The sequence below is a fragment of the Ambystoma mexicanum genome, chromosome 11 (assembly GCF_040938575.1).
Source record: "Ambystoma mexicanum isolate Mex_15411 chromosome 11, UKY_AmexF1_1, whole genome shotgun sequence".
In the NCBI taxonomy this organism is placed as follows: Eukaryota; Metazoa; Chordata; class Amphibia; order Caudata; family Ambystomatidae; genus Ambystoma; species Ambystoma mexicanum.
In genome coordinates this window covers 582,540,212-582,567,234 of record NC_090934.1, presented here as the reverse complement: position 1 = coordinate 582,567,234, position 27,023 = coordinate 582,540,212, and positions in this window count along the sequence as shown.

The window sequence follows — 27,023 nt, the reverse complement described above, 5'->3', positions numbered from 1 at the left end:
CTGCAGCTGTCTGTTGGAGCGGTGACGCATGAAGTTGGAGGTTCCTAGACATCATAGCAGAGAAGATCAGGATACAAACGGGTAAGAGCTGCTGGGGATCGAAGGGACCATGATTTGTGATGGCTTAACCAGCTGTGCTTTTCTTCTTGCAGGAGCGATGCCGGGAGCGTCACGCTGCGTTAGCAGAACGACGCGAAGCAAAGAGCTGGGCCTGGGTGGGGCTTTAAATAGTCAGCCACACCCAGCCACTCCCTAAAAGACTGGTCTGCAGCCTAAACTGCATTGAATGCCTCCATGTTAGGGGAACCAAGGGATGGTAGCAAGAATGGCTACCCTTAAGTGTAAAAAGAGTCCCTTATTAACCCCTGACTGCCTGCCCATTAACCCATGAAACTTCTGCTTCCATCAATTTATGAATATGCATGGCACCAATCATGCCATGCCTGCACCCACATTGCCCCTGCTTGTGACTTAACCCAGGACCCCCTGTGGTTGAGAACCCCTTGTTTGTGTGTCTGCTTTACTAGTGCAGCAGGGTAGGGGCAGGGAACCGTGGTCGTGACAATGACCCACCAAGCCTACCAACTAACTATCATCCTGTTTCTCTCTTTCTGCACTGCTCTAAAGCGCTCGAAAGGGCTGTGCTCAACTGTCTTGCACATTTTGTAGACGTCCATAACCTTCAGGACCACCTACAAGCACGTTTCTGCTCCTGTCACTCCATTAAAACTGCTCTCATGAATGTCTTCAGCATTCCAACCTATCCTCTATCCTAATTCTCCTTGACCTGTCCACTGCCTTTGACACTGTGAATCACTTGATCTCCTTAATGCTTGTTTTCTTCTTGGGATCTGTGTGTCTGGATTGAATCCTTTATGGCACCTCACCAATTCTCTCTCCTGGAGCAAAAACACATCTCAACTCACGCCTCCAACTGTTGGTGTTTGACAAGGCTTTGTCTTTGGTCCTCTTCTCTATAGACTTCACACTTCTGCTCTTAGGGCATTAATCTCCTTGTTTGTCCTCTCTTAACTACTCTTCACTGACTACATCCAAATCACTTCTCTTTTCCTGAATTCTCCTCTGATCTCTCTATCAAATTTTCAAACTGTCTCTATGCCATTAAATATTGGATGGCTTTGCACTCTCGGATATTAAACTCTACCAAGGCAGAGACGCTCCTCTTCCCTGTCAAATATTCTCTCTGGTTCTTTGTTAGGGAGAATTCTCTGTTTAGGCTGAATTTCCTAACTTAGTGATCCCCCAGCAGCTTTGCTGGATTTCTGGAGTTTTTATTTTTTCTCCTGCCAAGAGTGAGACTCTTTTCCTCCCACTCTTGGGCATGATTTATGGTGTTCCTTTGAATGTTAATGTGTTTCATGGGCTATGGGGTCTTTTACTCCATAGGGTCTCATATGTTTTTTTTTATGTGTGTTACACAGCACCCTACGTGCAGTAACACAGGGGTGTCATAGTGACCCCCCACCATAGACTCCATACCCTGGGACTGACTACTGTCTCCCAGGGCATGTAAAGTCACCATTGGCTTTACTAGTCCCAAATTACTAACAGAACCAGTACAAACCATCATATTGTGGACATACTGGTAGGAGCAATTCGATTGCCCCTGGGCTTTTATTCGAGGGGGCACTGTCCCGTCCCCCCTCGTCGAGTTTTGGCTGGTGGCAGTGGATACTACTTTTTATATTCAACCGCAAATATATCTCTATGGGATTTTCCCATTGTTCGAGGCTAATACTTTTTAACATAGCCTCTAACATACTGCCGGTTTATTTATTTAATATTAATTCACCGGTTGGTATTTTCTGACAGAACTCGGTTTTAAAATGGCGTTTGTGTTCGCCTCTGTAACTCCAAACCAAAGGTCGAGCCCTTTGTTCCACTTTTTGGCGGACTTCTCCACAGAAGCCTCCAAAAGTGGTGCCACTCTGTCTGGGTACCACAGGGGGTGTGGGAGGGGGTTTAGGCACCCTGGACTGAGTTACCTTGGTAACTCAAGTCGCACTCTTGTGTGATTGGCCCAAGTGGTGAGCCGGCCGGCTCACCACTTAGCATGTTTGATTGACAGCTAGGGTGAGTGAATGGGGGTGTGCTGCATAAAAGCAGGGCTTTTGGGACTGGAACTTCAGAAGTCGCCACAGGAACTGAAAATCCGACGAGGGAGAAGCTGAGCCGACCTGCTACGATGACACCACCGGTGGAGCCCTGCTGAACCGACTCACCACTTCCCAACGACAGAGGAGATCTCCCGGCTGGAGAGTCTTTTTCCCCTGACTGGTGGGCACAACCAGTTTACCTTCTTTTCTCGCATCCCAGGACGTCTTGTGGTCGAATTGCCCGTGCCAAGCACCCCGGCAACCGGATAGCCACTTACCACTGGACCGCGAATAAAAGGACCACTCCTTTTAATTGAGAACTCCGCGGCTGGTTTCTTCCCTGGCAGTGCAACGGACTCCTGCTTTCCTCCCCGACGAGATCCTCTCTTCCCCCGGACGAAGCACCGACTTGCAACCGCTGCCAGGAACAACTGCCTCCGCTGGAGCGTTCTCACCATTTTAAGGTACTGTGTCCTCCAGGCCTCCCTTTCTAAAGATTGCTACAAGGTAACAATAATCCCTTAACCTTCTGTACACTGGCAATGTCCATTGCATGATGTAAACTGACCCAGGGGCCATGGAAGGCACCCTCTCGTATTGCCCTCCCCCCATCCAATGCATCCCCCATCCAACAAATGCTGAGGCAAGTGCCGCCTAATGCTGTCCCAAGTGCGAGTACATAACGCACATCAACCATAGTGCATTGACTTGCACAGCCCATCATGCACACTGTCCAGCGTGGTAGGCATGGTACCGGCCAAAATGTACATGACCAGGGCACAAAGAATCACTCCCAAACATGTGTATATGTCATCACCATGCACATGTACCACTGCTATAGCTACCCCCCAAACCGAACAAACCGTAAATGACCGAAATGTCCATGCAACCATGTATGCAAATAGGACATTGCACATACACTAATGTTGTCCCTCTCTCCTACCCCCACAGGCACAGACCATGACAGCACAGAGCCCCAAGGAAGCCGCCCAAGCACCTCTGCGGGTACTGGCAGGGTCAGGCCGAAGCTAGCAGGAAAGAAAAACATCCCCCAGCCTACAGAAAGGCCACTTGAAGCTGGCAGACCAGCAACCCACACAGCCTCGGCGGCAGCAATTGTGCAAACCCGTAGCTCGGCACAGTCGAGCGTCTCAGGTGAGGCTTCTGCTACCGCGCCGGATGAGTGGGAGCCCAGCCCGCCACCCATCCAGGGGCCCATGTCGGAGGACGAACAAGACAGCATGCACATGCCGGAGCCATGCCTCGTGACCCTGGCGTCATGCAGCGACTCCGGGGATGCACAATCACCCGTGCACAGTCTTGCACTTGACCCGCAGGGGTATGACGTCGTTCCCTCAAGTCCACCCATACCACCCCCTGCAGAGCATGCTGGTGCAAGTGGATCCTCAGATGGTCTCCCTTCTCATGACCAGCACCGGGTGCGCCAGTTGAGCGATCTCATTGAGAACTATATTGAGGACAATTGCCAGGCCAGGGCAGGACTACATGAGGAACTAATCCAAATGCGGCAGTCCCTCACCGACTGCACCACCAGATTGTGCGACTCCCTGACGGACAGCACGACCCGGCTATGCCATGTCCTGAATCGCATAGCGAATGCCCTTGAGGCAGGGCAACACAATACGGAGCCACAGCAGGAGGACACGTCCCCGACAAGTGAGGCCACGCAATGCAGCCCGGAGAGACGCACTCTGCGTTCCTTGCGTCACCGGGATTTGCCTCCCCCAGACAAGGGGGGCAAGAGACATTAGCCATTCCTGTCAAATGTGGGCCCCACACCCTACATGGGACGACTGCTCTGGAGTTGGGGGGAGGGGGGTGATGGTGTGTTCTGGAGTTGGGGGGAGGGGGTGATGGTGTGTTCTGGAGTTGGGGGGAGAGAGAGGGGGCATGGGCAGTTGCTAATGTAAGCACTATTTTTTTTGTCATTATCACAATACACAATTGGTGTCGCAAAGTTCAACCGTTGTGGACATTGATCATTGCACATTTCTTTATTGACTACTGCCAGTGCATGGTGTACAAGTATGCATGAGTCCGTTGCCCTGTGTGCCCATGTCATGAAACCCTCTACTGACTTGTGTCCTGGAGACCTTGTCCACTGTAAGTACAGACATTACATGGCCCTCAAGTGCACAGCCTCAATGGACCTTTGTTGGCACTGCACCCTCCGCCTTCACCGCATCGTCCTGTGGTTGTAGCAGTACCATGTCAGGGGTGATAGCCGCTCTCGTAGGGATGCACTTTTTGTCCATCTGCACATATGGCATGGGCCCATTCGACACCAGATATCATTGGAGGGGTAAGCCACCAGTCCTGGTCCGCCGGCACATATGTGCATCACGCAAGCCTGGTGACTGCTTCATCTATACGCATGGACGTGTATGGCCATAGTCTGGTTGCCCCATAGGCCTGTTCAGGGGGTTCATGACAGGGGTCATGTGGCTTGCTGTCAAGGGACAGCCAACAACAGCTGCATGTGTTGCCAAATGAGGTGGGTGTGTGGACTGTCATGGTGGAAAACAGTACTTGGCTGTCATGGCAGGGTTCCAATGATGGCCATCTGGACATGTCCATGGATGTATTGGGCACGATCAGGGACACAAATATGTGTCCGATGCAATGTAATGCAGTGGGGTGTTGTGTATACATGATGGTCCGTGAACGAGGGTGTGGACATCTCGAGGTACATGTTCCTTTGTTGCATGCTGGTGTCCTGATGTCGGATCATTGTGGTGCTGTGTACTGTGTTCATTCTTATTTGGGTGTGATGGCTGTAGTCTGTGGAGCATAGTATTCATCCTGCTCTGATCCATTCTATGGTGATTCCCAACACTCCTATGGGGGTGCCATGCCGGTGACGTGTTTTCGTACCCCTGTTGCCCTCCTTGAATTCCACTCCCAGGGATGGGTCTCCAATGTGGTGCAAGGCTGGGGGATGCCACATTGTGCATGTGCAGTGTGTCCTCCGATATGCGCTTGCGGTTGTGGTGTCCGCCAATGAGTGGTGCTGTTGTAGTGTGCTTAGCCCTTTGTCAGTTGGTGGAGATGTAGTGTGATGTGGGTGCCTTATTCTGGCAAAGTGGGAATCTGTGCACATGTGCCGTTGCACTGGTTCTGGGGCAGGTTTGTTTTTGGGGTGAACTCCGTACAGTGGCTTCATCGTTTCAACGCAGTTGGTTCATGCAGGCACCCACCCTGTGGCACCAGTGCACTTGCATGACACAGTCAGACGACTCAACAGCCAGCCAGACAGGTCATCCTGCATGTTGGGCCATGTGGCGCGGTGGCGTGGTGATCAGCTGGCCATTTGAGTCGCATTCCATCTGCATGTAGGGGGAGTGGTATTGTTTGCAGTTGCTGTCCGCAACGTGCATGCCAAGCTGGTCCACATACGACCTGTGGGTGCTGTCAGGGGCACCATTGTCATTTGGCATGCCTCCATTTGCATTAGGTCCAGCTTTACTGTTGTGTATCTCATGGGTGGTCCATGTTGGGGATTGGTGGACCCTTGTGGCACCCTTGTGTGCTTGGGGAGGTGTAACGGCACTTGTATATGTGGCCGCATAATGGACGGTTGTGACATGCCACTGTCTGCTGGTGGGTGCCTTTGGCATGGGTGTGGGGCACAGGCAACACCATCACTTGTGCTGGGTTGGCACTGTACATTTGTATGGTGCTCGCTTTTCTTGTGTCTGTGGCGCAATATGGTGGTGACGGTGTCATGGTCTAGGTGGTCAGAGGTGTCTATCTGGTAGGACTTCTCCTGGAGTGGCCGGACATGCTGCATGTGCATGGGGGTGTCATGAGCACTGCTCCCGAGAAGCCAAGTCAAGCCCAGCATCCCCGGAAGCAGGCTCACGACCCTCGTCCCCGGCTCCAGCAAACCCCTATTGGGGCCCTTTGGACCATGTCCTGGCGCCTCTGGCGCCAGGCTCATAAGGAACCTCAGTCCCGGCGCCAGGGGAGCCGGGCTCATAATTCTTGCAAAGGTGCTTGGGTGGACCTACCTGTAGCAGACCATGCTGCATACTCACCTTTGCAAATGCTGGCAGGATGAAGTCCCCAGCCTTCTGCCGGGAGGAACTATTCCCTGAACTGGGACTACTTTCTTACCTGGGTGGGGCTGGTGCCACTCCTTAGCTCTGGAACACAGGAACTCTTTTACCTGGACGAGGCTGAGGAAGAAGACACCCAATCACTCCAACACTATTTAAACCACACCCGATTGGGAAAACGTGCTTCGCGTTATTCTGCATCTGCAGCAGGACGCTCACCGAGTCAGCTCCAGCATTCCAGTGACATCTCCAGCTTCAGCTCAGCAACCTGTGGAAGAAAGACACGAGAACTATACTTACCATCCAGGAATCCAGACACCGGCAGAACCTGCAAGCAAAAGAAACATAAGGTTAGCAAGTTGCAACACGTTCGCAGCCGCGCTCGCTTACCTGATCCATCTGTGCTTTCACGGATTCTTCGCGGCCTTTTCTTCAGCAGCCTAACGGCACCTGTAAAGACAAAGAACATTGTTAAGTAGGAATCGGGTGAAGGCGGCCGCATTTACTTTTCTTACCTGCTTTTGTGCGCGTATTACGATCTCTTCAACCGCAGCAGCCCGGCACCTGAAAACAAGAAAAGACATTATTTAAGTGCCATTAAAGACTGCAAGAAAGCCTAACACTTACGTGTTTCCCCATGTGCATCCGCGACTGGGAAAACACCCGCAAGGTCCCGACACCTGCAAATAAGAAAAGAACATTGTTAGAGGTGCTATAATAAGGTCACAGATCATTATACTCACGTACTTCGCACGTGCAACGGCAACGGACGAACAACGCCCGCAACATCTCAAGACCTGAAAACAGAAAACAAGGGACATTATTGGGGTGTCATTGAAATTCCCATACCTACGTACAACCGCACGTGTCGCACTCTCAGTGACCACGCCCTCAGCATCCAGGCACCTGAAAAAGACAATGCAAAGACTTCATTAAAGGTGCCCATCTCTTCAAGACTATAAACTCTTTATACCTACTGGCATCCGCTCGTGCAGTAACGGCGGCATCACCTTTTGGCATCTCAGCACCTGTGCCACTTCTAAGGCCACAAAAGACTTTGAGGACCTCCAGTGACGTAACTGGAACCCACGCACCCCTGCATAAGTCGCAGGATGGAGAGCCCAGAATTTATACTCCTAAGGTGAGAGCTCACCAGGACATTGGACTTTCGGAGAGTTGGCGATTAGTGAGGAGGAAGTCCAGCCAAACGGTCATTAACCCTTTTTTCTTCCGCCTGCAGAAACCTTACCCTGCAAGCCAGACGGTCAATAAGAGGAAGCCCAGTCCAGAGAGTCATCCGAGCTCTACGCTTCTCAATTGAAGAGACTATAACAGTTCAGCCGGGACCAGCGCCTCCATGGGAATCAGGTGAGCGTTACAGGGGGCTGCTGGGGTGGTAACGGAGGCTGCACTGGTGCTGCATGCAGGGCCTGGCTCCCCCCTCCTTCTATTCCCTGTGTCTCCTCAGTGGGGGGGGTGTGTTGTTGTTGCAGGGGTTTGTGTGGTTGTGGCCTTGCTTGTTCGATTCGTGTCATCTTGGTGTGGGAGGGGGGTGGTGTTTGGGTGTGTTCCTTTTCTGCTGTGGCAGACTCCTGGCAGCCGTCTGTGTTGCATGTGTGCACCTGTGGCTCTGGGTCCCACTGCTCAGGGTTCTTTACTCCTTCTCTGAGATGCCTGTATGTACTCCATGCCGGTAAGTTACTTTACGGCCTTGAGGAGGCCGCAATTTACGTGTGCTCCTTACTTGGAATCAGCTCCGGTTTACGCCATGCCGTTAATTTCGCCAATGGCGCGACCCAAGACCGTAAATTACGGCATTGTAGTTTACGGTGCCATAATTTACGGTCTGAGGGGTCGGAATGGCATGGAGCGGAAAACCATGCCGGTAAATCATTACCGGCATGGTTTAGACCTTACCTTACCTTACCTCCATGCTCAGAATGACCCCCATAGTGAAGGGATTCCATTGCCCTACTGAAACTACAAGCTGAGGTCAGTACTGCTAGATAGGAAAGTGTAGCACTGTTCAAATCTATGACAGTCCTTCAGAATAAGGTGGAGCAGCAGGCCTCAGGAAATGTCCCAGGGGTAGGACACCCATGGGGAGTAGTAGGAGGTGCTGTAGCCGGACCCGCAGGCACCTCTGCTCCCAGGGAAGATAGCAGGTCGGTTATAGCCCCTGAGGTATTACAACCACCTGGTTTGGGTCCTAACATTCCTTCTCCTCCCATGTGAAGGTGTCTCACACGCTAGTCCCCGGAGATCTGTCATCCAGGTGGCCAGGACACAACCATCACTATTGGATCCAGTTCATGGGGGTGGACCAGTGCAGGAGGATCACCTGGATGGGGAATCTTTGGGGAGTGTAAGTGGGACAATGGATGGCAAGACGCAGTATCCCTTTCCCTGTAACACCTTTACCCCATCCTACGCGGTAGGCTACTTAGGGATTCAACCCCCCCCTTTTCCAACAGGAAAACTTTCCCATGGACAACTCACTGTGAAAGAAAACGGACTAACATCCGAGCCGTATACCTGGCGTGTCCCACTACAGTGGTCAGGCAGGGTCAGGCAATTACTGATCATTACACACACCTGACTCCCATCACACTTCCCCACACAGATAAAAGGCAGAGCACGAAAGCACATTCTGAGCAAGGCAGAGCACATGAGGAAGCAGCAGTTTAATTCAAGGCGGAAGACAGCAAGACTGAATTTATGATAAAGAAGGGGATTGCAAGGCAGGAAGTGCCCTTGACCCTTTCACCGAAAGCCTGTTTCTTTCATGAGCTTTCGCGAATAGGAAACATAAAACCTAGAGTCAAAGCTGAAGAATTCTGCATTGTATGTCAGAGGTACCCAGGGCTCTCCTGTGTCGACAGTCAAGGTGGGCAGAATTGATTGCTGCAGTGGTACTGTCCTTGGCTCCTACAACAAAACAGCACCAATGAAGTCAGCACAGCCGATGCATTGGGGAGAATAATACCAAACCGGTCTGTGTGTAAATCAAGGTTGCAAGCGGCATTATTGTATGAAGATTATTGAAGAGAACAGTGCATGAAACGTCTGTGGCGAGCAGCGGCAATATAATAAAAACGGCCGAAGAGTGATGGAACTTTGAAGCTAAGATACAATACCATAGACAGAGTGGTCCGGCACTACGTGGGTGCTCATTCGAAAGTCTCTGTTAGGTATCCAATGAAATAGTGACAAGAGGAATTGAGCCCAGCTGAGGGGGATCCGAGGTGAATAGTGAATCACACGAAATGAATACTTGTGCAAATCGAATGAGGAAAAGGACTTATTGTTTAGTTAATTGCATCAGGCCCTCTGAGCAAAGAGACTTTTAAAAGCAAGGTGACTTGCGCATCCGAAGGCCCTGATGCTAATGATTTGAACTGTATCATTTTGCTTAAGAAGCCAGAGAATGTGCTATGCTCGAGTGAACTGCCTTGTCCCGGCTGAAAATGTGGGGAAGGGTGGCCAACAGCCTGGACAACCTGACATATCATTTTGAACACTTCTTTCTTTTCATAACATTGTTTCCCACACTATTTGTATTTAGAGGTAAGGATTGGCAATCGTTTTTATTTTAGTATAGGCCTTTTATTTAGACAAAGACACCACTAGGACTGCATTTTTATTAGTTGATGGTCGTAGCTTGCTCCCATCGGTAGAGTTAGGCTTGGATAGGCGTTTATCAAACCCTTTTTGAAGTTCAATAAACATCCTTGAATTGTGGTCGCTTGTGTCGGTCTTACTGTTGATGCCATGCCTCCCTTACACATGCCTACTAAATACTGAGGGGATCCCCAGGAAATTAAAGCTTTTTGCACCCAATGTCACATCCACTACCTTGATAGACCTGTTTTATAGGATACTGACCAAGCCAAGATCGATTTTGTGTTGCTTAACTTAGAAAAGACTGCCCTTGCTTGGGCTACCCCGTTTGTGGACATTAATGATCTTATATTGGCCAATTATACTGAATTCCTAGATGCATTTCATGCCATGTTCGATCCCCAATATGCTTGTCAATTTGCCTGGAATCCTCTCCGGAATCAGTTATCAGCTCTTCCTCCTCACCTGAACTGCTGGTGCCAATGTGTGCCTTCTTCTTACGCCCTATAGATCGGTAGTCCTTTTTTTTAATGTAGGTAGGGTCTACACCGAAAGGAAGCCAAAGTGGCTGCTTGCCAGTTAGCAGGCCTGCGGCCCCTCCCGAGGTAACCAGAAATGGGGAAAAAGCTGCAATCGGCATAAAAAAACCCTGTTGTCTGGGAGCGTATTAGACAGGCGTAGGCTTGCTGGTATCCAGGTAAGGTCTTAGGTCGACAGGGCGTTTTGGACGGAAAGGCAGGCTTAGATCTTGGGAGGAAGGAGTGGATAGGGATGAATTCCAGAGAGCAGGAGCGTTTCCTCAACAAGAACAAGAAGGGAGGACGGGGAGAACAGAACCACAGAGGACGGTAGGGCAGGTTGCCAAGGCAACCTGATACACAGCTGGCAGGCTAGAGCCAGGAGTGCGAGGTACACAGTGGTACACTGTACTACTCAGGAGAGAGTGGAGCGAAAGGAAGACGAGACCAGAGTTAAGAAAAAGGCGAAGCCAGAGAGGAGGTAAGTGAGCAAGGAAGCCCGCAGACAGAGAGAGAGTGGGGGAGAAAACCCAGGAACAGCGGCCGGCGGAGGGAGAGCCGTGCTGAGACGGGCGTGGCCAGGCTGCTGGAGTGGAGAAAGAATCAGCAAAAGAGGAAGGCGTTCCGGTGCGGAACAAAAAGGAGAACACTAACGTCTAACCCACAGCAAAGAGGAAACAAACTGAGGTTGCAATGCGACGACCCCCGGGAGAGGAGCGATTAAGAGCCTCCCGGCGGCCATGATGCATGAGAACTAGACCGCTCAGAGCATGAGCGTAGAAACGGGATGGCACAGATGAATGTAGGCAAGTCCTCCATTCATTCCAGAGGCGCCAGCTGCCCCGGCGCATGACAATGCTCCCCAGTCCATCTGAAATTAGTTCATATATATCCGTCAGGGGAATAAGGCTCTTTTATGTTATATCTCCCACTTTAGAAACATGGCAGCCCAAACGTTGTGGGCTGAAGACATACAACAAACCCTTTTTACAGGGGACTGAGGGATGACTTGAAAGATTCAGTGATCCAAGTGGTAGCACCTCCTGAGTCCATTACGAACTATATCCCTTTAGTCATTCGAATAGATCAGAGAATGGGGGACAAGGCAAGGAGAAAGAAAAACTCTGAATATCGACACCCTTTCTTTAGATCTGACCCTGAATGGCCTCCTCCACCTGTGGATCCTGAACCTATGCAGATAGGGGGGACCAAGAGTCCCTTAAACAGTGAAGAGAAAGAAAGACACAGAAAAATGTATCTAGTTTTCTATTGTGGAGACTCAGGGCATTCAGTGCGTTTCTGTTCCAAAAGGGGACCCTTTCCGAATGGGGAAATTAACAAGCTTGTTGTATAGAGGGAAGTCTTCCACAAGCTCACCAAAACAACTTCCATGTCACAGTTCCCAATCCGTACCTTATCAGGTACCCCATCAGTATTTACCAGTCATATTTGTAAGGAAGGCATGGTATCAAAAGTATGACACTGACACAAGAGGTACAATTTGTAAAAAACCTTGTTTCAATTTTCGGGGTTTGAAAAAACTCATGCTTTGCCCTATAGCTATGATGGGATTAGTTTCTACCATCAAATAATAAAGAAAACACAGTCCTAGTCATTCTCTGTCGAATCAAAGATGACCTATACTAACAAAACCTAATGCCTGGCCTATCTCTTATACAAAAAATGTGTAAAGGGTGTAAGGAATAACAAGGGGGGTTCTGGGAGTTTCTCTACTACCGGCCTATATCCCTAATTAGAGTCTCAAGCAGAGTCTTTAGTTCACCATCCTTTCACAGTAGAGAAATGTCCACTACATATCAGTCTTTGTCCTGCCCAAGGGCAGTCCAGCACTGAACTGCCTGGCAATTCTCTTCTCAACAAGAGTACCAACAGCAACCCCAGACACATGTTTCGGTCTGGTTGGGCCTTGTCAGTGAGGTGGAGCTGTGCCTCTCTAAGAACAGTGAGCAAGGTTTCCACGTCTGGATTACCCTAGTAACTTAGGGTGAACACCCAAAGCTACTTAATATGCAAAAACAAGGGGGGTTCTGGGAGTTTCTCTACTACCGGCCTACATCCTGGGTTAGAGTCTCAACCAGATACTCTAGTGTGGGATAATGTTCAAAAGAAAAGAAGTGTTCACAAAATGATAAGTCAGGATTCTATGGCCGGGGCCTCCCTTGCCCACATTTTTAGCACGGGAAAAGGCTGGACTCTTGAGCAGAGCACACTCCTAGGCTTCTCTTGCACAAGTTTACAGTTTGTTTTTTCTATATCAGGGCCTTCTGTGTCCAAGTCTCTTCTCATGAAAAATCTCTTACTTCAGAGGGCCTGATATGTCAAAGACAACAAAACAAAAGTTCCTTCTGCTAATCTTCACATTGGTGATTACCCCTCACCCTTAGATCCCTCCTAGCCAGGCTCTGATCCTTCTCTCAGTTGTCAGCCTCCCTCTATCGGCTCAGACCAACCATTCACTGTTGACATCCCTCGGATGGGTTCATGTTTGTCATCACAATGTAATTCACTTTAGCTTCTTCACAATATGGGATTCACTTCCCTTAGCTTTGCGTCCCTCAGTCAGGTTCACTACTGCCTTTTATTCACAATTTCCTCATTTGCAATATTCCCAAAAGTCTCAATGTTTTTTTAAACAACAATCTGGTTTTAATTATATCCCTCTTATTCAGACTCAAACCTTTCAAAGCACTTGCCAATTTTAAACAGAGACTTCGGAAGGGCGATCACGTCTTGCTGGGTCACTCTGTTAGCCTATGGCAAGTGTGGGCTTCACAAAATTACAGTAAGCATAGTGTTTCCCTCTGCCAGGCGCAAATGCCTGTTTCACAACTCACAATCTCACAACTGTCAAAACTTCTGCAACGTGTCAAAGACTTTCGATTGTACAAGGGGTTTGACTTGCCCTTGTATGACCACCTTGACACCTCATGTTGGCCTATCCTATTGTAGGTTGGTTTTTGTAGTTTCCAGGTTTTTATCATTCCACATCCTCTTCGTTCTGGAGAGGGGTACGAGCTACAGACCTTCAAATGAGCACCCACATGGTTCTAGACCGCTCTATCTCTGGTACCAAGTTTGTTCACAAAAAGAGTTCTCTCTATTAATCTTCTTAATTGTTGCCACTGCAACCTTGAGCCTAACACAGAACGGTCCACTATCAGGTTCTTCCGACTCATTGGCTGTGCTGAACTCATTGGCGTTTCTTTTGCCACTGAAGTCAAGGATGGTACCACGATGGTAACTGCATCTCCCCGCCCTAGCTATCAGTGCGGGAGGGTTCCATGTACCGCTGGCATCCGTCAGACCATTCGCCAGCTGTGATTCTCGGTCTTATGTTTCCTTGGTCGGAGGCTTCACGGGTCTGGGTTGAAAAGGGCAGTTCGCTCCTTGACGTCCTTTCAGGTCTTGCTGCCTTTCTCCTCCGTTTGAACTTCCGCCATGGAATATTTGTTGCCTCGTGCACTCGGCCTTGGTCAGAGTGTGCTCTCGTACTCCGCCTTTTATCCCTATGGGGAAGGGAAAGGGCAGTCAGGTGTGTGTAGTTGTCGGCAATTGCCTGACTCTGCCTGACTCTTGTGATGGGACATATCGGGTAAACGGCTCTTGTATTAGTCAGCTGTCGCTCATGGTGTGAGAAAGAGTTTATGTTGGAAAAGGGGGGGAGGTAGAGTTTCTAAGTATCTAATTGGGCAGGATGGGGAAAAGGTGTCATAAGGAAGGCAATACCACGTCTCACCCTTTGGTGTCCCACTTCCACTCCCCGAAGACGACCTCCTCCAGGTGATCCTCCCACACTGGTCCACCCCCAGGAACTGGATCCAATAGCGATGGCCGTGTCCTGGCCACCTGGATGACAGATCCCCGGGGATTAGTGAGTGAGACACATTCAGGTTTCTCACATATCCTTTCCCTTTGCAAGGTGGATATGCCTGTTTTATGTCCAGGTTCCACGTTATTAAGACCTTGGAGAGATCCGGGGTGAGAGGTGTCCAAGAACTCTTGCAGCTTCAGGTCTCCTAAATTCAGAGTTTTCTCAATCCCATATTGGAGTGTTTTGGGAGTAGTAGTCTGCTTGCCAATAACTCTGGTGCATCGAAGTGGGTATCCAAGTGGCTGTTGGGCTGTAGCTGCCCTGAACTCTGCTCTGTTCTAGCCACGCTGCCTGCCTGCCTCGCCAGTCTGTAAGGAGAAGCTCACGTAACAAGGCCGTCATTGGACCTTCAATCAAGTAATTGGTCTTGGGACTTTGTGATGTTGTGCCGCTCTGACTCCTTTCTCTTTCACTAAGCGAGCCGCGGCTCCACCGTGGCTCTTTGTTTTGTTTGTATATGTTTGGTTTTGCGCTTCAGTGAGCGTAATTGTCCCTTTTCTCTCTCTTTTTTCTTTCTCTGCAGTCAATCCTGCATTGTGGCCCCTCCTCCCGCCCACCTGGCCGCACACCACTTCCCATTTAAGATCCGATGCACGCGCATTGCACGTGCGCATCGAAGTGGGTATCAAAGTGGCTCTTGGGCTGTTAGGCAGTGAGGGGGCGAGGGGTGGCATTACGCTTAAATTAATTTTCTTTTTCTGTCCATTTTCTGGCTCTGAACCTGTTCATAAGGCACCCTTGGTGAACTGCTCCAGGCAGTTATTTTGTGAGTGTGATCTTCAGTCATTACTTTTTGTGGGTTTTGGCCTTTAGAGCCAAATTGAATCCCTAAGGTTTCAGGGACTATGTGGTAATTTGATTTCTCTCAGTGTATTTAATGAATATGGCTACAGTGTTAAGAAATGGGAAAATATGTCTTTCAACCTCCATTCCCAATAAGACCAATGCTGGATCCTCAAATGAGGACCAGTACGCCCCCGAACCAAACAATGAAAACGGTGTGGTTGAACCCAACGGAAACCTAGAGGATCCTGGGTTAGGGGGGGAATGAATGGGCCAAAAGAGATTTTGGTGGATATAAATCTGGAGGCGGGGGGAGACAAAGATTGCTCGCTGAATATGGGAGCAAATAAAATAAGAAACAAAAATACAGAAATCATACAGGAAGTGGAATTATCACACACGTTTGCCCAGGTGCATGCAAGGGGGAGTGGCCATATGTCAGAGGACTAGGATACTGTAACGCTCGCCTGGTATCCACAGGGACGTCACTCAGCCTGTTCTGACCTCTTACGACCTCGAACGCTTCCCTGGAGTCTACTCGACTGGAGACTGGGCCTTGTTTTCTTGGAAAGTGTGCTCTCCGTCCTGCTTTCAGCGCAGGGGCGCGTTGATTGATGCGGGCTCGTTGCTGCCTAGTTACTTCAATGGCAAAAGTCTGACAGGTAAGTATAATGAGTCTTTTGAACAGTTCTCTAACTTCGTTCCTTTCCTTCCTTAGATGATGGCCGGCGTCCGGGGATGGCGACGTGCTGCTGAGATGAGTAGCGTTGAAGGTGAGTGAGAGCGCGATGCGCAATGCGACCCTTTCGTATTTGTATTGAACTGAGTTCTTTTTCTGTGTCTTTTAGGTGCCTTGACGTTTTCAGCGTGGATGCCGGTTATGAAGAAGAAATGCGGTGAGTAAGCGCGGTATGCGACGCCTCTGGATGTTTCCACGCTAACCTGGAGTGTCTTTTCCCTCTTGCAGATGGATGAGAAGTTCCGGAGACAGAGTTCCCCCAGAACGGCTGGGATTCAGGTAAGCGTTTGAAGCTCTTACAGTCTTTAAAAATAAGCGAAGATTTGCTGAATGCTTACTAATGCCTTTTTTCTGTTCTTTTCCCTTTTCCTTAGGAAGCGGCATGCCGGGATGGGAATGACACCGCCGAAGATGCCCGCAGAACTGAAGGAGCGATGAATGATGGGCAGAAGCGCTGCAAGGTAAGGCTGTTCCTAACGGTGTTCTTGTTCTGTGGAAACAGAGAAATTGACATGAGGCCGGGAAGCCCAAATGGAAACACACCAACACAGGTTACAAAGGACCATATAAAGCGCTTTATTTCAAAGTTACAAAGTTACCAAGTTATCAAGGTCAATTGACATGCGAATAGCTATTCGGCTCTCTGACTCACACACGAACCTCCAACGATAAGGTTTCGCATCGAAAGTGGGAGAGACCGATCATCGGGATGCTTGGGTTTTTATACATTTAGTACTGCATTGGCCAGCCCTCTTACAAGTTAACCATTTCTGGAACCATGGCTAGGGTTCGTAGCCAGGTCGAACATGCAATCTCCATATATTAGATCGGTTCCGCTGATACAGTTACATATTTACACCTAGGTTAAACAGAGGACAGGGTCTTAGTTCATGACCCTAACAAGTAGCCTGCGGACATATTATTCATTCACGTGTGCGGAGGTCACCATGGCCGAAGTCTTACTCGCAATGTCATTCGGCCTCCATTTTGTGATTCGGGGTGACTTCCACACTGCAAGAATACCTAAAATGGCGACTAGATCCAAGATGGCAGCTTACACAATACATTAAGGTCAAGACCTTGCCGCGGAACCTATGTTCACAATATTCTTTAGACAGCTTGGCGTAGGCCAACATACATTTAAACAATGCGATTGGGGTCACAATATTACATCGATTTCCACAGACCCTCCTTTTGGCCTATGCCAAGTGCTAAAACATAGTTTTCTAATACTTTTGAAAATACTTGAAGGCATTATCATCCATAGGTTCCGCATCATTGTCTGAAATATCAATAGCCATAAGGTCGTTCGTAAGAACTTCTTGCAACATGAACTCTTTAGATGCTGTCTTCGGAGTGTATATCTTTCGCCCTATTGCGCTCATTACCTGGGCACAACATTCCCCCATCATTCCGCATATACTTGGGAGGCATTGAAAACAACAGCAAAGAAATAACAGAGTCCCTAAAATACCTAAAATGACAGAAAGCACCTTCCACCCCCAAGATCGCAGAGAATCCCAAAACCAAGTACTAAGGCTCCAGTCTCCTACAGGGATATGGACTTCAGAACTAAGAATGTGTAAATTCTGAATTGCTTTAAATATTGTTGGTGAAGAATCTGGTACGAAAACGCAACAAGCGGACCCCACTAATTTACATACTCCACCTCGTTCGGCTAAAATGACATCTAATGCCATTCGATTTTGAAGTGCTACCAATCTTATCGCCTTTTGCTCTAAGGTCATATTGTAAAGTATGTCCGTGGTCCGGTTGATCGTTTTCTCCAATACCCTCGCTAATCCCCTAATGTTTTCTGAATTTGCTATTTGTCCCCAAAAGGGGACTACTGATTTGGCTATATCCCCGAACACTTGTCCGGGGGTATCTCCATCACTATCTCGTCGCGGGCGAGCCTTGGATACCTCTAAGGTACTGGCTATAAATACACCTGGTAACAATATCCCTAAATAACAAGTCCCCTGCCAATCCTTGGGCAACCAGGGAAAAGCTAAACTACCACAAACAAAATAAACGGGTCCCCCTACATACAAAGGCCTATTTTCCCCAGTCAAATTTACAATATGTATACAAGGCTCAAAATCTCCCATTGGCCTAGTGCCATTTCTTTGTACACAGAAAGGGACAGAATCAGGATTGTGATTTACAGAATAAGAAGGAGGCATGGCATCCTTATTGCCTATCGGAGCCATCTTGAAAGAAACTAGATTTTGGAAAGGAAAGGAAAGTTTATCAGACGGCCTAATAGAAGCGATATTAGGTCTACTCCTATTTGCGAAAAGCGAGCATCCCAGGGGAGTCAATTCACGTCTCTCAAATTCATTCAAATTAGTGCCATCGAAGTTCCCTGAGATGCTATCATTCCATCGGCCAAAGAAGAGTGCTCTAAGAGAGGCATAGCAGGAAGTCGTTAGAGGTAAGGGATGTATATACCATCCCAGTCCCTTGTTCCCATGTTGTGGCAAATGCGTGCAAATCCAACAATTACTCTTATTAAAAATAGCATGCGTAGCATTCATCACTATCATCAGAGTGTTATTATGATATTTCTGTCTATGCCGAGAGTCCCTAGGGGACAGAGTGTGAAGGTGTACAGAGGGAGTCAAAACAGTTGGTACAATTTCGGTCGGTAACAGAGGCTTCAAAGGATAAATCTCTTCAAAGTACCAAAGTCCCACGGCAGCAGTTGCAAAACTAACAGTAATCAAAACAAGAACACAACAGTACGTTTTCAGGGCCCAGGCACATTGTCCATTGTTCGAACTGGTCACCTCCTTATCTAATAGTTCAATACGAGGAGCAGCGGTGAAGGCGGCAGGCATCATGGTTATCCCAATCGACGGCCCCAATGTTCGTTGCTGGCGGCACTTCGGCCGCGCGACTTCTTAGTCCTTCCCAACCCTAGCCAACAGAACCCTCCTTTTCTGTGTTCCAAAAAAAGGGAAAGACAATAGTATTCCAATCACTCCTTTTTCTTCCAGATGCACGATACTCGTGCAGCGATTTTATTTTCGTGGTCGAAGGTTGTACCTGATGGTACCCAAGTTTACCGAATCCAAAAGCAAAGTATCGTCGCTCCCTGAGGGGAGCGTCACGTCGGTGGCGACGGAAGTCGCAGAACTTGAAACCAGAGTTTCCGGAAGTGATTGATCAAGGGAGTGCGGAGACAAAATGGACGGCTCCCCGAGCTCCTCAGGCTCAGAGAACTTCTCCGACGCACTCACAACGCTGCTTGCTACTCCGAGATCAGAAAGTGTAGCATCAGCAAGGGGTTCTGTTTCTTCTGTAACTTGTGGCGTCGGGTGAGGGATCTTCTTGATGTGTGTTGCATGTATCCAGTTCTTCTTTCCTGCCACCCGCACTGCCGTCCTGGTGACCAATAAAACCTGGTAGGGTCCCCGCCAGCGAGGCGCGAGACAGGAAGACCTTTCGTAGGCCTTTACCAGGATCCAGCTGCCGGGCAATATATCGTGTCCTGGGCCCGTAAACCGTACAGGTAAGGCGGCCTTCACCTGGTGGTAGATGAAATACAGGTTTTTAGTCAATTGATTACAATAATCTACAAGCAATACATTCTCCACATCCCTCAGGGCTTTAGGTTTAGGGAGGCCCCAAATATTAGCAGGCCTTCCCATTACTACCTCAAATGGAGAAAGCCCAGTTCTAGTCTGGGGTGTGGTGCGCATAGCTAACAATACAATAGGTAAAGCATCTGGCCATTTTAATTTAGTCTCAGCACATGTTTTTGCAAGTTTGTTTTTCAAAATACCGTTGTGTCTTTCTACCAACCCCGCACTTTGAGGGTGCCTAGCTGAATGAAAACGTTTCTCAATCCCTAAGGCAACACATATTTGCAATATTACAGCTGCGATGAAATGTGGGCCGTTATCCGACCAGATTATCCTCGGGAGCCCAAATCGAGGAAAATATTCTTTCACCAAGATCTTTGCGGTGGTCATGGCGGTAGCATCTTTGGCAGGGAAAGCCTCGACCCACTTGCTAAAAGCACAAATGATAACAAGAACATATTTCAAGTTATTACAACGTTCCATTTCAATGAAATCAAGGTGAATGGTTTCAAAGGGGACAGAGGGGGGCCCGAAACTTCCCCTTGGAGTCACTGTCCCTTTACCCACATTGTGCTGCAGGCAAATCATACAATTCTGAACATATTTTTTTGCAGTTTCCAAAATTTTGTCATTCACCCAAACCTGCTGTAATATCTTTGCAATTTGCTGGGCACACACATGTGTTGGACCATGTGCCATTGTGACCATTGCTAATACATAAGAATCAGGAAGCAACCATTTCCCGTCAGATGCGTCCACCCAACACCCTTCGTCATCCAATTTCCCCATGCCTTCAGCCCATTTCCTAGATTCATCAACAGAGGCATCAGTCTGAATATCTCGCACAGACCCAATGCCTTCATCTATTATACAACCATCTCTCACTTCCCTTGAGGTATACATGTCTGTGCTAAGGTCTGTAGCTGTTTGTCTAGCTATCGAGTCTGCAAAAGCATTTCCTTTGCCCACATCATCTATGACCTTACGATGAGCTGCACATTTCATAATCGCTAGTTGTTTAGGGAGTGAGAGTGCTGAAAGTAACTGTACTATTAAGGGACCATGCTGAATCTTGGTCCCATGTGAGGTCAGAAACCCTCTTTCCGACCACAATTTTCCGAAGTTGTGAGCCACCCCAAAGGCGTACTGACTATCCGTATAAATATTAACTCTATGCCCTTGGGAGAGCTCACAAGCACGAGTCAACGCTATAATCTCTGCGGCCTGCGCAGAGTTATGCGGAATCCTTTTAGTTTCTACGATCTTGTTTAAAGTAGTAACTGCATAAGCAGCTGTAGATGTGCCATTCGGAAGTTTAAAGCAGGAGCCATCACAAAACAGCTCCCCTTCCGCATTCTCCAAAGGAGTATCTGAGAGGTCTATTCTGCCCTTTGTTTCTTGTTCGGTGGCGTACAGGCAGTCATGTGATCCATCATCGCCGCAAGCAGAAGTTTGCGGGAGAGGCAAAAGTTCAGCCGGATTGAGAACACAACACCTTTTAATTTGGATATGAGGAGCAAATAGAACTAATTCATACCTGGTCAACCGGGCAGAAGTAAGGTGTTGTGTTTGAGTTTTATTCAATAGAATATCAACAGAGTGAGGTACCATCAGAATCAAATCGTGGCCTAGGACCATCCCCTCACTCTGTTTTACAGACGCAGCAGCAGCAGCAACAGCGCGCAGACATCGCGGCAAAGCGCATGCGACAGGATCAAGGGCGGAGGAATAATAGCCGCACGGCCTATTCTTCCCTCCATGTTCCTGCGTTAACACAGACAAAGCACATCCATTACATTCATGCACAAACAACACAAAGGCCTTATCGTAATTTGGTGTACCCAGAACCGGTGCTGAACACAGCGCGGCTTTGAGAAGCTCAAATGATCGTTGATGTTCCGATTCCCATGGCAGTGGCAAAGAAATGCCCTTCCTCGTCAAAGCCAACATCGGTTTTACCACTAGGGCAAAGTTCGGGATCCACAGTCTACAGTAGGACGCCATCCCTATCAGGGCTCTGACTTCCTTCTGTGTTTTTGGGACAGACATGCCAGAAATGTGTTTTATTCGTTCAGGTGTCAATCTTCTCCCCTCCTTTGACAGGAGGTAGCCTAAATAGGCAACCTCCTGGCAACAATATTGAAATTTCTTAAGTGAAGCTTTGTGTCCATGTTCAGCTAAATGAACAAGCAACAATATAGTGCCTTCTTTACAAGCTTTCTCAGAGTCTGCAGCTAAGAGCAAATCGTCTACATATTGAAGCAGCGTGCAAGTAGGTGGCAATTCAAGGGTGTCGAGCTGCTCTTTTAAGGCTCTACTATAGATACTAGGACTTTCAGTATACCCTTGAGGTGCCCTTGTGAATGTAAATGAGCGTCCCCCCAAGGTGAACGCAAACAAATACCTGCTCTCCTTGTGTATCGGAATACTAAAGAAGGCGTTTTTCAAATCTACGACACTGAAGTGCGTAGCCGTAGCAGGGATCATTGTTAAGATTGTAGTTACATCCGGCACGATTGGAAATTGTGGGGCCACTACCCGGTTAATAGCGCGAAGATCTATTATAAACCGGTACGGAATTGCATTGTCGCCTTTCTTATATACCGGTAAGATCGGACTATTACATAAGCTACCTGTAATCTCTTCGATCACTCCACGATGTACAAAATCGGAGACAATTCATTTCAAAGCGCGCTCGCCCTCAACTGAAATTTTATATTGCGGAATGCGCGGCAGTTTAACCCCATGTTTCAATACTATCTTAACAGGGTCAATGTGCAATATCCCGACATCATTGTCGTCTATTGCCCACAAATATTCTGGGACAATGCCAAATTCGGGAGGTAGAGGTCGGGTCAAGTATTGGGAGTTAAAAGGTTGCTGTGGTGAAACTGTTAATCTTATTCCGTCAGGGGAACAATGAATCACTGCGTTCAATTTCTTCAACAAATTTAACCCCAGCAAATTTTCTCCACAGTTTGAAGTAAGAAGAAAAGGGCACTGGTCTGTAAAAGGGCCCAAAGAAACGGATACCGGCGCAGAGACCGGACAAACAGTTGGTATACCAGAGAACCCTATAGAAACGTTTGTTTGCCCTGACAGGGGAATGTTTGGAACCCGAGAATGGTCAATGGAGCACTTCTGCGCTCCAGTGTCGATCAAGAACTGATGTTTCCTATTCCCCACCAATAATTCAACATAGGGGCCCTTCTGAATAACGGGAATAGGTAAAGGTTCCAAACGCTGCTTCGGGCAATCCTAGTAAGGCAGAACTTCATCAAAGGGAAGTTCCTCAGAAAGATAGACGGCGGAAGGGTGATCAAATATATTTCTTGAGTCCATACTCGAAGTCTGATTTTCCTGTGAAAAAGGTTGCTGGGGATCTCGTAGAAGCTGACCCCTATCTGGACCCCCTGCTCCAGGGCGGCCCCGTGGTCGCCTACCCATACCTCCGAATGTGCCTCCTGACCTCTGACGGAGGGCAGGGCACTGTGCTCGCCAGTGACCTTCCTGGCGGCAATAAGCACACTGATTAATATTTATAGAATTTAGAGGAGAATGTACTGACCTCTAGTTTGTGTCGTACCTCCTCTGGGGTGCCTGACAATTTGCTGCAACAATACCTTAGTCTTTAGGTCACCCCTTCTTTTTTCGATTTTCTCTTTTTCGTTATTAACCCGATTCTCATAATACTGAGCCATATGCAAAACCTCTGACTGAGATTTTGCCTGCCAAGCGCTCTCTGAGGACATAATTTGTGACTGGATGTCGGGCAACAATCCACGCACGAATTTGTCCACAAACAACCTCTTCCCCGACTCTGTACCCAAATCCTGTCCACTGAAGTCGGAGAACACCTGTTCAAACCTATTAAAGAATTCAGTGGTACCTTCAGTTTTTCCTTGGACACAGGCCGTAAGCTTGTCCCAAATAATTCTTTTTTCTGGAATTATAGTTTTCAATTTGGCAACTATTCTATCAGGTAAAGTGAGTATTACCTGCGGTGGTTTCTCACCAGCTGGTCGTTCCCCATCTATTCTAGTTAGATTTACCCATGTATCCCCTAACCCCGGCACATCATCTACTGTCCGTACCTGCTTCCATACATCAACAGGTAAAAGCACTGGAAACAATAAATCCATGTCACTTAAGGTGAACACGGAAGACTGCAAAACGGATTCTATTTCTTTATAAAACCCTGTCGGGTTCTTCCTAATATCAGGGACTGATTGTCTGATCGTGTTCACTTCCTGTCGAGAGAACGGGACGTGAACAAACTGTGATACGTAGTGTGCTGGGATATCCACCGCGGGAGCACCAGTCGCCGCGTCGGCGGGGATTTCTACTTTTGGGACAAGGGTCGGAGGGACCTCTCTCATAGGCAACTGAAATATAGGGACCTCCGACCGCTTACTGAGTAATAAGGCCAAATCAAGCGCTAAAGCAGCTGTGGAAGTGTCGGGCGAAAAAGCTCTTTTACAAATACCTAATAACTCTGTGGGGCAACCAACCTTCTTTCTTATACATTCTTCCTGCAAGTGCTGTACCATCACTTGAATTACCTTCCTTTGCATTTCTACCGTATATTGACTATATGTATCATATACCTCATCCGGCGGTATTGATGGATCCGAGATCCATCGAACCGCATCTCTAGTACAAATCCGTACTTCCTCGGGTGCTGATCTTCGGCACGAAAGGAACCGTTTCTGCATATATATCCTATCGTCCTCATCATCCTCATTTTGTAATCTTTCAAAATCCTGTCTAAACTCAAACAATCTATCAACATGTCCATATACTTTCTGTTCGGTATCCCTTGAGAGTGCCAAAGCGTTCAGATCTCTCACCCCTTGTGGGAGATCCGAAGTCTGCAATCTACCCCACATTACACCTAAATGAATCCCCAGTCCTTCAATAAAAACGTTTTTCTCCGGAAAATCGTGCAAATTAGATAATGTTGAAAATACCTCAGTTTGATCACCTTTTTCCATGCAATGTTTAGCCCAAGCAAATAGTTCCTGTTTCCTGCCCGCAGGAACAGTACTACGAGTCACTATCCTCGACCCTGCACCAGGATCTGATTTAATAAACACAGGACTCCCCGAGATCGAAAGTGTAGGTGAACCTAACATGGGTGCAGGGGAAAGAGGTAAAGTAACAGACGAAATAGACGGAGGAGCGACAACTAAGGAACTAGGGGTAGTAGGCTGTGTAAGAGGAGTAGGAATAACGATAGGAGCAATAGCAGGAATGGGAAGAGCGCCCACAACAGGAGCATACGGAGGTGGCGCTGAAGAATCAGGCCTCCGTTCGTTTAATATTTTCTCAATAAACTCCTCGGAAACATGGAAATCTTTAGAAGGGTAAATTTTCTGGACTCCGAGCGAAAAAGCTCTGTCCATTTTCTGGGTTTCATCTAATCGTTTTTCCTTGTCATATAACAATGCCTTTTCGGCATTCGTTTTATGACGTCGTGCATGTTTATCCCTACTTTTAAGCTGCTGTAATGCTTCCTTTTTCCAATTTTGTAACACATCAAAGGCTGCTGGCCTAGCCTTCTTCTTAAGCAAAATCGACTCTAAGTATTCAATACGGGGGATCTCAAAACTACCATTGATTGGCCACTGAAATTCGGAGGCATTTCTGGTCTGTCTGTGCCAAATGTCATTAAATACAATACTACCAATGCCATACTTACAGTACATAGTACACGCCGGCGACCCCTCCTGTGGTGCCGGACGGCTAAATTCCAAAGATTGTCGATCGCTGCGGAATAGAGCCCTAAAACAGCTAGACAATTTCCCAGGCATTTCTCAAAGAATTGGTGTTACCTGTCCAATAATTGTGTCTGCAGATACAATACGCCAAATTCAAATTGTCAGGGTTAAATTAAGAGCCGGGTCACGACTACACCTGACCAAACCTAAGGAGGACCGTACGGTTTTCAAAGGACTTCAACTAACAAATTTTACCTGCGTTCAGTGGTTTCGGCAAATCTGCCCGCCTCGGATTTGGACCCTCGTCAAGATGCCGTGTCAGACCGCACGACTATCGCCCAAGGATCGGATCGTGCAGCGCTGCCGAGGTATCGCGTCTCGATCGGTCGGGCCCGCAGAATCACACCGTCCGATCCCGATTCGATAGTCTGCGTCAACCTTCAATGATCCGGCATCAATCTTGAGGGTCCCTATTCGGGCGCCAACTGTGGAAACAGAGAAATTGACATGAGGCCGGGAAGCCCAAATGGAAACACACCAACACAGGTTACAAAGGACCATATAAAGCGCTTTATTTCAAAGTTACAAAGTTACCAAGTTATCAAGGTCAATTGACATGCGAATAGCTATTCGGCTCTCTGACTCACACACGAACCTCCAACGATAAGGTTTCGCATCGAAAGTGGGAGAGACCGATCATCGGGATGCTTGGGTTTTTATACATTTAGTACTGCATTGGCCAGCCCTCTTACAAGTTAACCATTTCTGGAACCATGGCTAGGGTTCGTAGCCAGGTCGAACATGCAATCTCCATATATTAGATCGGTTCCGCTGATACAGTTACATATTTACACCTAGGTTAAACAGAGGACAGGGTCTTAGTTCATGACCCTAACAAGTAGCCTGCGGACATATTATTCATTCACGTGTGCGGAGGTCACCATGGCCGAAGTCTTACTCGCAATGTCATTCGGCCTCCATTTTGTGATTCGGGGTGACTTCCACACTGCAAGAATACCTAAAATGGCGACTAGATCCAAGATGGCAGCTTACACAATACATTAAGGTCAAGACCTTGCCGCGGAACCTATGTTCACAATATTCTTTAGACAGCTTGGCGTAGGCCAACATACATTTAAACAATGCGATTGGGGTCACAATATTACATCGATTTCCACAGTTCTTGCAGGAGCTGAGCGCAGAAGAAAGATGCAAGCCTACTGGAGACCGATCCGAACACGGTGAGTGTCACGCTGCAGGTGCAGAAAACACAAAGCATGTTTCTCAGCCTGGGCGTGGCTTAAATAGTCTCTGGGTATCCCAGGTGTCTCTGGGCTGAACCACACCCAAAAGACTAGACTGCACATGCAGTTCTGGGAACCGAAATATGTGGGGGCATCCATCTTGTCCCCATCAATGCACTACAAGTCCAATTCCCAATGTTATCCTATGGGAGTGAGTGAGTCTGGTGCCACAAGCGCCAAGTCTGACTCCAAGTGCGTCTTTGGAGGGATGGAGAGGCCCTTGAGGGCCATGTAGGTGATCGTGGCCTGGCTCCAGCCTGACATTTTGGAGGGCTGGGGACATGAGGGGCAGGAATCATGACAGATACTTCAATTACTCCGTTAATCGTTTGATTCTCAAGCTCCTACTCAGACAAGCTTCTTGAGTATTCGAGAGATACCCATTGCACAGCAATCTATGGAACAATTTGAGGAGATAAAGGATACAAAACTGGATGTCTTGATGATGTCACAAACTGGGATGTTAGAATTCAGCAAACCTGTAAGGCTCTCAAGAGGTCCATCTACCCCGGTTAATGCTGCATGTTATGGAGTGGACAATGTTCACCTCTTTAATTCTCTTCCCCAAATGCAGACCTTAACACCACATAGAATATTCTCAGCCAGTGACAAATTTCCTCTTCCATCAGCCTCTATTTTTTTCTGAGGCCGGCGGTAAAA